This window comes from Alexandromys fortis, unplaced genomic scaffold, assembly GCF_014885135.2.
Source record: "Alexandromys fortis isolate MF-2015 unplaced genomic scaffold, M_Fortis_MF-2015_v1.1 scaffold_10, whole genome shotgun sequence".
Lineage (NCBI taxonomy): Eukaryota > Metazoa > Chordata > Mammalia > Rodentia > Cricetidae > Alexandromys > Alexandromys fortis.
Window position 1 is genome coordinate 16626880 of NW_026067895.1, and position 11407 is coordinate 16638286.

At 44.6% G+C, this 11407-nt stretch overlaps 1 long non-coding RNA gene across 4 annotated transcripts; it reads left to right on the top strand.

The window, feature by feature from the left end:
• Positions 1–595: 595 nt before the first annotated feature.
• LOC126511963 (uncharacterized) lies at positions 596–8824 on the top strand. Of its 4 annotated transcripts, XR_007594840.1 has the most exons (5): positions 596–1325; positions 1832–2060; positions 6083–6192; positions 7126–7468; positions 7664–8824. It is a non-coding gene; the product is annotated as an uncharacterized lncRNA (long non-coding RNA). The 4 variants fall into 4 exon arrangements; XR_007594843.1 differs by lacking the exon at positions 6083–6192 and having other exon boundaries at positions 601–1325; XR_007594837.1 differs by lacking the exon at positions 1832–2060 and having other exon boundaries at positions 622–1325.
• Positions 8825–11407: the final 2583 nt, after the last annotated feature.

The window sequence follows — 11407 nt, forward strand, 5'->3', positions numbered from 1 at the left end:
CCAAACTCTGGATTTAGACTTGCTGTTGTCAATTAATATTTATTCAATTCTTAGATATATTTATTTTATGTGTGTTTTGTCTCTGTGAAGGTATGTGTACCGCATGTGCACCTGGTACCCTCAAAAGTCAGAATGTCTCTGGGACTGGAGTTACAGATGGCTGTGAACCACTATTTGGGTGCTGGGAATTGGTCTTGGGTCCTCTGTAAGAGGAACAGTTGCTCTTAATGGCTGAGCTATGTTGTTCTGCTAATCAGCTACTAGGGACCTTCCCTGGTACCTCTCTGATTTCCTGGTGTCCTGCCAAAGTCTACCACCTGAAGTTAACTGAAAGGGAACCTGCGGGTGTTGACCACAGAGTCCAGTAGCCCCGAGAGCAGGGGACAGCAGGCAGCTGATCTGGAGGGTCAACTCAGGATTGCCCAATATCAAGAGTAACTTTCCCAAGAGGCATTTGCACAATACAATGCTGACCGCGATGGTACTCTCAGTTTGGGAACATTTTGTCTCAGCTGGTGAAGAGGGAGTGGTCCAGCACAGTCACGCCTTTCTCATTAGCCTCTGCCCCTGGGCTTCTCCCCCACCTTTTCCTCTACATTTCCATAGGAGTTCTCCAAGGCTCTGGAAACTCTCTGCAGAGGGAGCAAGGTTCCCCACACAGCTGTGCCTCTGGGCACAGTGCTCCATCAGCCTTTTTTTTTTTTTTTTTTTTTTTTAATATTTATGTATGTCTGCAGGCCAGAAGAGGGCATCAGACCTCATTACAGATGGTTGTGAGCCACCATGTGGTTGCTGGGAATTGAACTCGGGACCTTTGGAAGAGCAGGCAATGCTCTTAACCACTGAGCCATCTCTCCAGCCCTCGATCAGCCTATTTTGTCCTTTGCCCCGTCCAAAAGCAAAGCCTATTGATCCACACTCACAGGCCACATGCTTTGTGACATCTGTGAAGTCTATTGTCTGATGGCCCTAGAGACCTCCCCAGCTTTTCTCTGTTTCTGCTGTCTGGTTTTGTTATTGCACGTTGACACAAGGACTCCTGCGGTTTAAACACGGAACCACTTGCTCTCGGCACCCTGAGCAACCCGGAACAGAGGTGGCAAATGACTCCTGCATCTCGCTTCTGTCCATCTCAGAGCTAAAGTGCAGTCAGAACACTCGCGCGACCTGGGAAAGAGGCTCTCGGGTTTCTCCTGGATGAAGATTGCTGCTCTTTGGGAAAGAGCAACATTTTTCCAAGCTCGCTTCTGACTCTATCCGCATTTAGGCATGGAATACAGTCTGCGACAGTCTAGGAAACGTCCTGGAGACTTTCTTGTTGGCAGGTACCTGATGTCAACCTCGCTCATACTAACTACCCACAGCACGTCCAAATAACCGTGGACACTGTTCTTAAGCTGCCTCGGTCAGAGCAAAGAGCGATTCAGCAGGGGGGCAAGGCTCTGTTGTGCGGGTCTCCGGGACAGGACAAGCTGTTCCGAAGCCTCCTCAGAACGGCTGTGTCAATCATATACCAGAGACTCATTTCACGGAGCGCTGTTAGGGGCAGGATTGCATTTGACACGCAGGTGTTTATGTGTGATTTGGGAGAACCTGGGGGGAACATAAGCGCATTTATTTAGTACATTTTTTAGTGTATTATTGTTAGGAGCAGCGGGGAGGAAGGGTTTATTTCACCTTGGAGGTTGCAGCCCCTCGCCGAGGGCAGGGCAGGAATTCCAGCATGAACCTATGAACCTGAGGCAGAAACTGTGGCTGATGCTGGCTTAGGTTCAGGCTCATGCGTAAGCAAACTTTTTTTTTTTTTTTTTTTTTTTTTTTTTTGAGACAGGGTCACTCTGTGTAACTCTGGCTGATCTCAGTCTCACAGAGATCCACCTGGGCTCTGCCTCGTGTGTACTGAAATTAAAAGCAGGCACAGAGCTGTAGATCAAAGAATACAAAGCATTTTAAGACTCCAGCTCCACTGCATTTCTTAGGCTGCACTGGTAAATACTTCACACACAGCCTTCATCTGGAGTGGCAAAAATTTCCAGTCAGCTGCCTCCGAGAAGCAACAGGTATTGTGAGGGTACAGGGTTATCTCATTAATACAACCAGGAAGCATCCATCCTGAGAGGACGGAATGGCCAGGCAGCTTCTACTTGTTCATGTCTAATGTCTCACTAAGCCTAATTAAAGCACAAAGGAGTTACCTGCCGCTAAACTCTCTTTAAATCCTTAAATCCATGCATTTTATTGTCTTCCCCCAGCGACACTGCTGCCAAGCAGAGCCCGAGCCTTCATGTCCTTGGTCAAACTCTCTCCCATGTCGTCCTGACTAAAGCCATGAAATCCTCATGACTCTTAGGATGTAACTAATAAGCCATATTCTGAAAGCCACCTTTCTGGTCACTTGTCTCAATGAATCTGCTCCCATCCACGTGGTGCTCTCTACTGATCTCATGAGTCTAAAACCAACTTTCTTGCCCACCTCTACCCATTGAATCCTGCCAAATTCACACCTCAAATACCACCACTTCTTCCAATCTGCCAGGCCTGCCCAGAAGATCTTTCCTTATGAGGCACTTGCCCCCCTGTGCCTAGTGGGCCCCTTGAAGGTGGGGAGACAGCTCAGAGAGTTGGTTTTTTTTTTTTTTTTAACCAAGCAGCTCTGGGCCTCCTGTCCTCCAGTCACTAAATAAGTGTCTGCCAAGTACCATTCTGCAGGCTTTAAATTACATGCAGAGGCACAAAGGCGAGCGATCTTGTGAGATTATTTTTGATGGAGTTCCCTTCCCTCCTTGTGTGACCATGTTGGCCATCCTTTTCTTGGTCCCAGCTTTCCTTGGTTCCCAGGACTTAGAAGATGCCAGGTACCTGCCCTCCTCCTGAGGTGGCCAATGGTTATGGTGCAGAGTCTCAGTTGTGAGGCTATGAAGAAGCCACCTGAGCCAAGAGTAGGAGTCCTGGCATTTTCCTGGAGGAAAACCCAGCGGCGACACTAGGAAAGGAGGACATTGTTGTGGAGTGTTTGTTTCACTATGGAAGGATGTGTTGCATTCGTTTAATTAAAAAAGACTTAAATTCCTCTTGTTATAAGAAGGAAACTCATGTTTCTTCTCACCACCCCCTTTCTCTTTCCGCCAGAATCCCACCATCTAGTCCAGGCTGGACTCAAACTCACAGTTCCCCTGCCTCAGCCTCTGCAGTACTAATATTAGAGACATGAGTCACCATGTCCTATATATGCATAGAAATTAGGACGTAGTGTGATGCCACGGACCGTCCCTCTTGGAGACCGCTATCCACGGGAGAACAGGGTGAAGGATAGGATAGCCAGGATACGACGCAAGGGAATGACAGACAGACACACTGTGTAGTGAGAATCTGCTGCGATTTTACTAAAATCATGCTTTCATTATATAGTATTCAAACAAAGAACAAGTCAGAAAGTCATGTATCATTAGTTGGCACAGTATGAAAACTTCTTTTAGCAATGTTTAAAAAGTATGTTATCAGGAACAGGTGTTAGACACAAAGCGTCCTTAGAAGAGGAACTCTTGTCCTTGGGACTGTAAATCTTAGAAGAGGAACTCCTTGTCCTTGGGACTGTAAGCCTCAGGCAAGTGGTTACATCTTATGAACAGAAAGTTTCTGTCTTATTATTGCTATCATGGCCCTTCCTCCTCTTAACCCTTTATTTCGTCTAGTGACCAAATATACCTAATCAGTTTTCTGCACCTGTTGAACTATATTTTTAGTACCTTCTTATGCGGCAGACATCATGGGGGTTGGGGTCTAGCAAGCCTATCCATAAAGTTGAAAGTATAATATAACAGTCTTTGTCCATCAACATTAACCCATCTATTCCCTTGCTCATCATAGGCTCCTGTATAAGGAAGTGAATCAAGGAGTGCGCTGGGGAATTTTCTCTAACTCTCCTTCTTTCTCTCTAAATCTGATTCACTATGACGATTCCCTCGTAACATATCAACTTTAGCCGTTTCTGTATCATAATTAATAAAGTTTCCCAGGCTCATGTGGCGTGGGGCATACTTTATTTCCTCAAGGACTGCTTTAATGAACGGTGGGGCCGAGCCAAGGACGTACTTTGATTTCTTGGTAAGCGGTCAGCTAAAAACAGAAAAGTTAAGAAATACAGAGAAAGATCATGCAGGGTGCCAGGAGGGCTCGCTCTCAAGGCTATCTCCAGATATGAGATCTGCCTACGGCATCAGGTCCTATCTTGACCACTGATTGCCAGGGGACCGCCTGGGGCTTCGCTCCAGGAAGCTCTAACCCCAATCCTTCAGCAGGCAAAAGCCAGCGCAGAGGCATTTTGTCACTACACGGCAGTCACTGCTGTGGACGTGGCAGTGTGAAGGAATCATTTTTTCTTCTCCGATATAAGGGAAAATACACGTTCATTTTCTGAGACCTGTGAGACAGTATTGGATCAACACCAATCTGCACAGTCATTGTACCAGCCCGCTCCGTTCCACGTGTCGTCATTATCTGAATTATGCACTTGATCTTTAAAAGATGACTATACATTTCTGTGTTTACTGTGTGGATGCTATCCAACCCAACCTTTGATTATCCGATTGTAAAACCCTTTTGCCAGAAAAGGCCAGAGCAACAGGAAGTCTATCACACACCACTTTGCTAGTAATATAAAGGAAAGAGACATGAGCTTCATTTTTCTTTTTTAAGTTTCATTATAGTTGGATTTTAATATTATGGGGTTATTTAAACAAATCTGATACAAGCGCACAAAATATTTAAGCAGTAGAAAGGAGTATGTCTTCCTTTGTGAAAGCAACAGCTGCTGATCGTGTTTTGTGTCTCTTCCTAGAGATCTGAGAAGCAAATATCAAAAAGGATGTGGGCTTATCTACAACCTCCTTTCCCTTTTCTCTTTCACACACCCCACCTTTTCCCTCCTAGCAACAGTTCCAGAGTCTGTCCCGTACTAGAACAGATAGTTATTCTCTTAGGAAGGTATACCAGATATACCATGATGGACTTAACCATTTCTCTCCTGATGAATACTTAACTGATGCAGTCTTTTTAGTAGGGGTGTGTGTGTGTGTGCAAGTGTACTGTTGTATATGGCATATGTTTGGAGATCGGAAAACACCTTTGTAAGATTGGTTTGCTCCTTTAATCTTTATATGGGTTCCGGGGTTAGAACTTAAGTTCCCAGACTTAAGAGGCAAACACCTTGACCCACTGAGCCAACCCACTGGTCTGACATAGTGTCTTACTCTCATACCTGAAAGGCCTTTTTGCTTCTGCCAGTGCAAAGGGTTTCCCTTTCGTTAAAACACTTCAGTGAGGAGCCTCCCAATGAATGAGCCACAATAACGGGGAGGTGCCACTCTGTATTCCCAGTCAGGTTCCAAATGTCCTCGTTTTCCTGGCTGACGGTGCCTGTGTCTCCGCACTCTTCCTGATCCTGGAGGACAGTGTTAAATTCTTGCCTCTCGCCATTGTTGCTGCTGGGGTAGACACTGAAGCTCCAGGTCTACCTCGATGAAAACAAACTCTTCTCTAGGTACCAGCTGACCTCTGGTATGACCATCGTACTATATGTACTGAGTAATAGGCTAGGTGGAACAGGCCTGGAAAGCTTCTAGAATAGGCTGTGGGAGAGGCCTCCATGTAGGTTGGCCAGCAGAGTTGGGCACTAGACTGTGCCTTGCAGTACCCTGCTCTTCTCTCAGAAGAGAAATCTTGGAGGTTACCACTTCAGTCAACAAAGCAGCTTAGTTTGGGGTAACTTGGACTTCTTGGGTATGTGTTGAAGGTCTTTCATGAAAAGGCTTGATCAGTGCTCTGCCATGTGGCATCTCCACGGCGGAGAACCAGCATGCATACACTTAACTTGCAAGAGGTCAACATGAGTACTTAGAGGAAAAAGAGGAAGAAGTAAAGTAGTCTAAGGAATGCCTTACAAGTCGCCCGATGGCCCTGAGATGAGCAGTAGAGACAGTCGTACCTGAGATCCGCCTCACTCGTGAGCTGAAATCTTTAGAAAGACTGGAAAGGTGATTGCAAAGGTTTGACTCCCCAAAATGAGTCTTTTTTTTTCTGCCAGAGGTGAGAGAGTGTTCACAGAAGAAGGCAAGAGACACTGCTTCCAAACATGGTGAAAGATGAATACTGGAACCCAAAAGTTTGCTCTGTCCTTCATATGTGCACTGTGGCGTATGTACCTACATATATACACACACACATGAAAAATATATGTAGTTACTGGCATGCTCCCTAGCTTCTTGAGCTGGCATACATGCTCATATACCCATTGACAGACATGGAAACAGGCTCAGAGGTACTAGTCTTGGGGCAGAGATGAAATAGGAGCAAAACCATTTGGATTGGGGACATAGAGTGGGCTGAAGACAAAGTGTTCCTTATTCCCAAGTGAACTTACACCTCACACTCAGGCCCATGGACAATCCACATCTTTAATTCCAGATTATTCTACCTTGGTCTTTCCCAGGGAGTCCCACCCTTTTCTGAAAATCTCTCCTCTGAGCTGGCATAAAGGAACTGGTGCATTGAGGATAATGAACAAAACTTTGGGGCATATGAGGGAACTGTATTTAGCATTGTCTACATTCAACTATGTGCTTGGGATGTGCTTGCTTTTGAACTTGAAGAATTTTCAAGGTTACTATTGACAATATATGAATTCCACCCTTAGATACTAACTTTTACCATGATCCACATTAGACCTGAACCCTTCTGTGTCTCACCTGAACTTGCCTGAGGTTCACAGAGGCAAAGTGAATGCCAAGATTCATAAGCTGAAAATAAACAACCAGTCTAGAGTTCAAAGCCGTGATGTTGGCACAGCCTCAGAGTTCAGCCAATGCACTTCATGGCTGCCTTATTTACAGCTCTGTAACCTCACACCTGAGAGCATGAGGTGCGGGGGACACATGGCTGGTGGACTTCTTTAACCAGGGCTTTGGTATTGCCCAGAACTATCTGAGAAAACCAGGACAGATCAAGGCAACCCATGTTTGTTGGTTAACCTTTGGGGGTTTTGAAAGGCCCTGAGCTGCACTATTTTGGTTTTTTGTTTGTTTGTTTGTTTGTTTGTTTGTTTGTTTTGTTTTGTTTTTTTTATTCTAGATTCTTCTTCTGACATTTTGTGACTGATCCTCATCCTGAGTTATGGCCCTGGAATAAAGCCCTGCTTTCATAGAGGTTCAATGGTATCTTGAATACGTAAACCCTCTTAGATCTAAGACCAGCCCAATACAATGAACTTTGAGTTCATGGAGTCTTTTATTGAAGTTATGAACTCTGAAAACTAAGAGGTTAACAATGCAAAGATCACATGCTTTACCAACCCATTTTGCATTTCCTGGAGATTAGGAACTGTACTGAGATAAGTGAGACCAGTGACGGATTGAATTGCGATTGCTTTTCCCACAAGAGAAGAAACTGAATCAGGCCAGAAATAATGTGACAGGTAAGAAATAAAGAAATAAAGTGAACCAGTGAACCAGGTAAAGAAATAAAGCTCTCCAAAGAAACAATATAAATAGCCAAAAAAAAATACAAAATATATTTAACATCAATAATTGGAGGTGGGGAGAGAATCAAAGGAAAAAACATGAGATATCACTTTATATTAACTGGAAGTACTTTTTTTTTTTTTTTTTAGGCATGATGAATAAGACCGTGAAGAAACTGGAACCCTCCTAAACTGGCTGATGGGGGTCTGGTTTGACCACCTTGAAAAACAAACAGTCTGGCAGTCCCTTAAATGATTAAACACAGACATTATGCTCCTCCCGCAGGCTGTCTATCAAGAAATAGCTCAGGTCTGAGAGTAAACTCCTGTTGTTAGAAATATATGAAAACAAAAATCATAAAACAATTTCTTTTAAATCATCAAAGACTTAACGATTGTTATGTTTTCTACAAACACCTAAGTTCCTTCTTCACTTACACAGAATTAATTCTCTATGAGTATTTGAAAGTTAATGATCATTTTATTTCACTTAAAATATTTCAAACATGCTGCAGGCACAGGGGCAGGCCAGGAGGCTTGCTAAACAGTGCCTAATGTTGGCTGTGGAGCCTGACTCCGCCTTTGAATGCTGGTACGTCCTTTACTTAGTCCCTTAACCTTTCCGTACCTCATTTCCTCCTTCATGAAGTGGAACAGCAATAGCACCTGCTGAGTGCTTAAATCCCCCAATAAATATAAAGCACTGCCTTAGTTACAGCTTCTATTGCTGTACCGAGACAGCATAACCATGGCAACTCTTATGAAAGAAAACATTTCATTGGGGGCTGGCTTACAGTTTCAGAGGTTTAGTCTATTTTCATGGCGGATGGCAAGCAGGCAGACATGGTGCTGGAGAAGGAGCCAAGAGTTCAATAGCTTGATCTGCCGGCAGCAGAAGTAACTGTGTGTCACAGCCGAGCACTGCTTGAGTAAAGCAGACCTGAAAGCCCACCCCCACTTCCTCCAACAAGGCCACACCTCCTAATGGTGCCACGCCCTTTGGGGGCCATTTGCTTTCAAACTACCACAAGCCCTTTCAGGATAGTGCCCAGCGCCCTGGCTATTAACTTCTCTGCCTGGATTTGCTAACTCTGCATTGGGCCGAAACCAGGAAATCCCCACATCTCAGTAACGTGAGGTTACACCAGCTGTAAATTGTATCAGTAAAAGAACCCCAAATGTTGGAGCCTTGGCAAGTTTCTTCAGCACTTTATGGTGTAATTGCCTCTCGGAGTAGAATGACTGCTATCAATGCCCCCCATTTCCTAAAGCCTATAAAGTTTAATCTTAATAAACATGGCCTAAAACAGAGGATTATGTTGGATGTTTGTGGTACACATGCCATGGGCATAACCAAATACTTTCTGATCGGACTTTAGACCTGCTGCACGTGACGGAAGCCAAAGCTAGCACTGTTCTCAGGGTCAAGAACCTCTGGCTAGAGAGACCTAGGGGAGAGCCCGTTATTATAGTCGGCTAGATGGATTTAGTATTAAAGTGACTCCTAATGACTTATTGTAGCCAGACCTGTAGGATAGGGTATCTCTCAACCGTCACCAGAGAAGCTTCTTCTTGTAGTAGACGGCAATTAGCTGGTCAGTGTGCAGAGAATAAAAGTCTTCAGGGTGCTCATGCCCAAATGGGATTTTCATATCACATCCTTCTGTGCAAGGCTATGGGATTTTCACAGAAGGGGCGGAGGCGGTTACAGGCTTATTTGACCACAAGGAAATTGTGCTTTCAAGACAATAGCATAGCGGCTGGTCGTTTGAACACCAGTGTAACACGCCCAAGACTTGTAAGAGTTCATGCCACAGAAAATCCCAGGATGCAGTGGGAAAATGGTTATGAAGTCCCCCATCTACCTGAGGAGCTATTGGCCATTGCTAGCTGCTGCTAGCTCCTTCTTTAAGGTCATGACCTGGTTAAGTCAACCAAGCTCCATGGTAGATCTCAAACCCAAACATATTTGAGCAGTACACTAGGATTTTTTTTTTCAACACAGGTTATGTAGGTGGGGAGGGAAGTGGGAGAGCATCTAGGAGGGGATAAGAAATATGTGGTGAATATGATCGAGATGTGTTACATGAAATTTTCAGTGAACTAATGGAAGTTTATTTTTTTAAAAAAAAATAGAAATATGGCAAGGCAGTGGTGGCACTTTAATCCCAGCACTTGGGAGGCAGACAGGCAGTTCTCTGTGAGTTTGAGGCCAGCCTGGTCTACAGAGCAAATTCCAGGAGAGCCAAGGCTGTTACACAGGGAAACCCTGTCTTGAAAAAAAATAAAAATAGAAATAGAAATAACTTTCATCTGTAACCCAGAGAAATGTGAATGGTGAATCTCCCAGAAGAAAAAAAGAAAATAAAAGGTCTATGTTCTCATTCTAAGCACTGAATACCTGGATATCCTCAGGGACCGTGCAAACAAAATTGCAGTGCAAGCATAGCAGAGCAGAGATAGCAGCTTGCTCAAGCAGCAGAAGCAAGTTACTGGTTGCGTCTTTAACGGGGTGGAGGTTGTACTTCATCTGATGAAGTTCCTGGTTTGGTGGACTGCTCTTTGTTACCAAAACATCCCAACAGAAGCAGAAGGGCCCTTCAGCTGTGGCAACTGGAGTGAAGAGGAGAGCAAAGACCTCACCAACTCCCAGCTGAGCCCTGTGGACCTGGGCAGTACAAACTCGGGGAGTTAATCTCCTAGAGCTGTTCAGATTGTCTGCAAAGGGGATTGATTAGCATCCTATTCATTTCCAATCATGGGTATCAGATACCTATCTATGTTAGAAAGAGTGGTCCTAAACAAACATTTACCATCTCTGTTTATATAGGTCAGGGTTCCAGGCATGACTTAGCCGGGCCCCTATGCCTCAAAGCTTAGGGGACAGGTGCTACACTTTAGTGACCTGGTAGTATGTGATTCTTCATCTCTGGGGCTGACTAAAAGAACATTGTTTCCACGTTCTTTGTGCGGCTATTGCCAGGCCTCAGGCATCACGGGTTCTGGTTTCCTTCTCAGGTGGATCTCACTCCAGGGCAGCTCAGAACACAGCATCCAGAGGAGGAGGTGCTTAATGAGGTGGAGAGACAGCAAGAAAAGTGAGGACAGGGCGACAGGGCAATAGGAAGCCTGTCCTGTTTCTTGCCATAGAAAGCCAGTCATCAATCTAGCCCATGCCCAAGATGACACAACAGGAAATGGGGACAATATGAGTTACCTCAGGGACTGTCTCCCATATTCACAACTCTGTGCCCTCCCTGATCTCTGGCACCAATCCCAGAAATCTCAGGGTTAAAAGTTCCTGGCAGCAATTGCCTCCTCTCAAAAATTAAAGTCAGCTGACTATGACCTATAATCTATCATTCTTGAGTGGTTCTGTGCTTGGTATGTTAAAAACGCATTGTTAGAGTTTTTGCTGTTTCAAGAAAGGTTTTGTTGGCCAATGAGACGTCTCAGAAGATAAAGGCCAAAACTAACAATCTGAGTTCAATCCCAGGAACTTGGGTAGCAGGAGAAGATCAGCTTCTGGAAATTGTCTTCTGACCTCCATATGCGTGTGTGCCCCCTATACACATACAGAGTAAAATATAAGACAGGAAAGAAAATTCAAAGAAGAGCTGGAGAGATGACTCAGCAGTTAAAAGCATGTACAGTTCTTGTAAAGGACCCCAGTTCCATTTTCAGCACCCCATATTGGGTGGCTCACAACCACCTGTAACTCCAGTTCCAGAGAGATCTAATACCACTGGTCTTTTTATGCTCTAGCACTATGGATACACATATAACATAACTTAGAAATAAAAAAAAAATAGGCTGGACAAAGTGGTACAGGCCTTTAACCTCAGCACTCAGGAGGTAGAAGCACGTAGATATCAATGAGTTCAAGGCTATAGA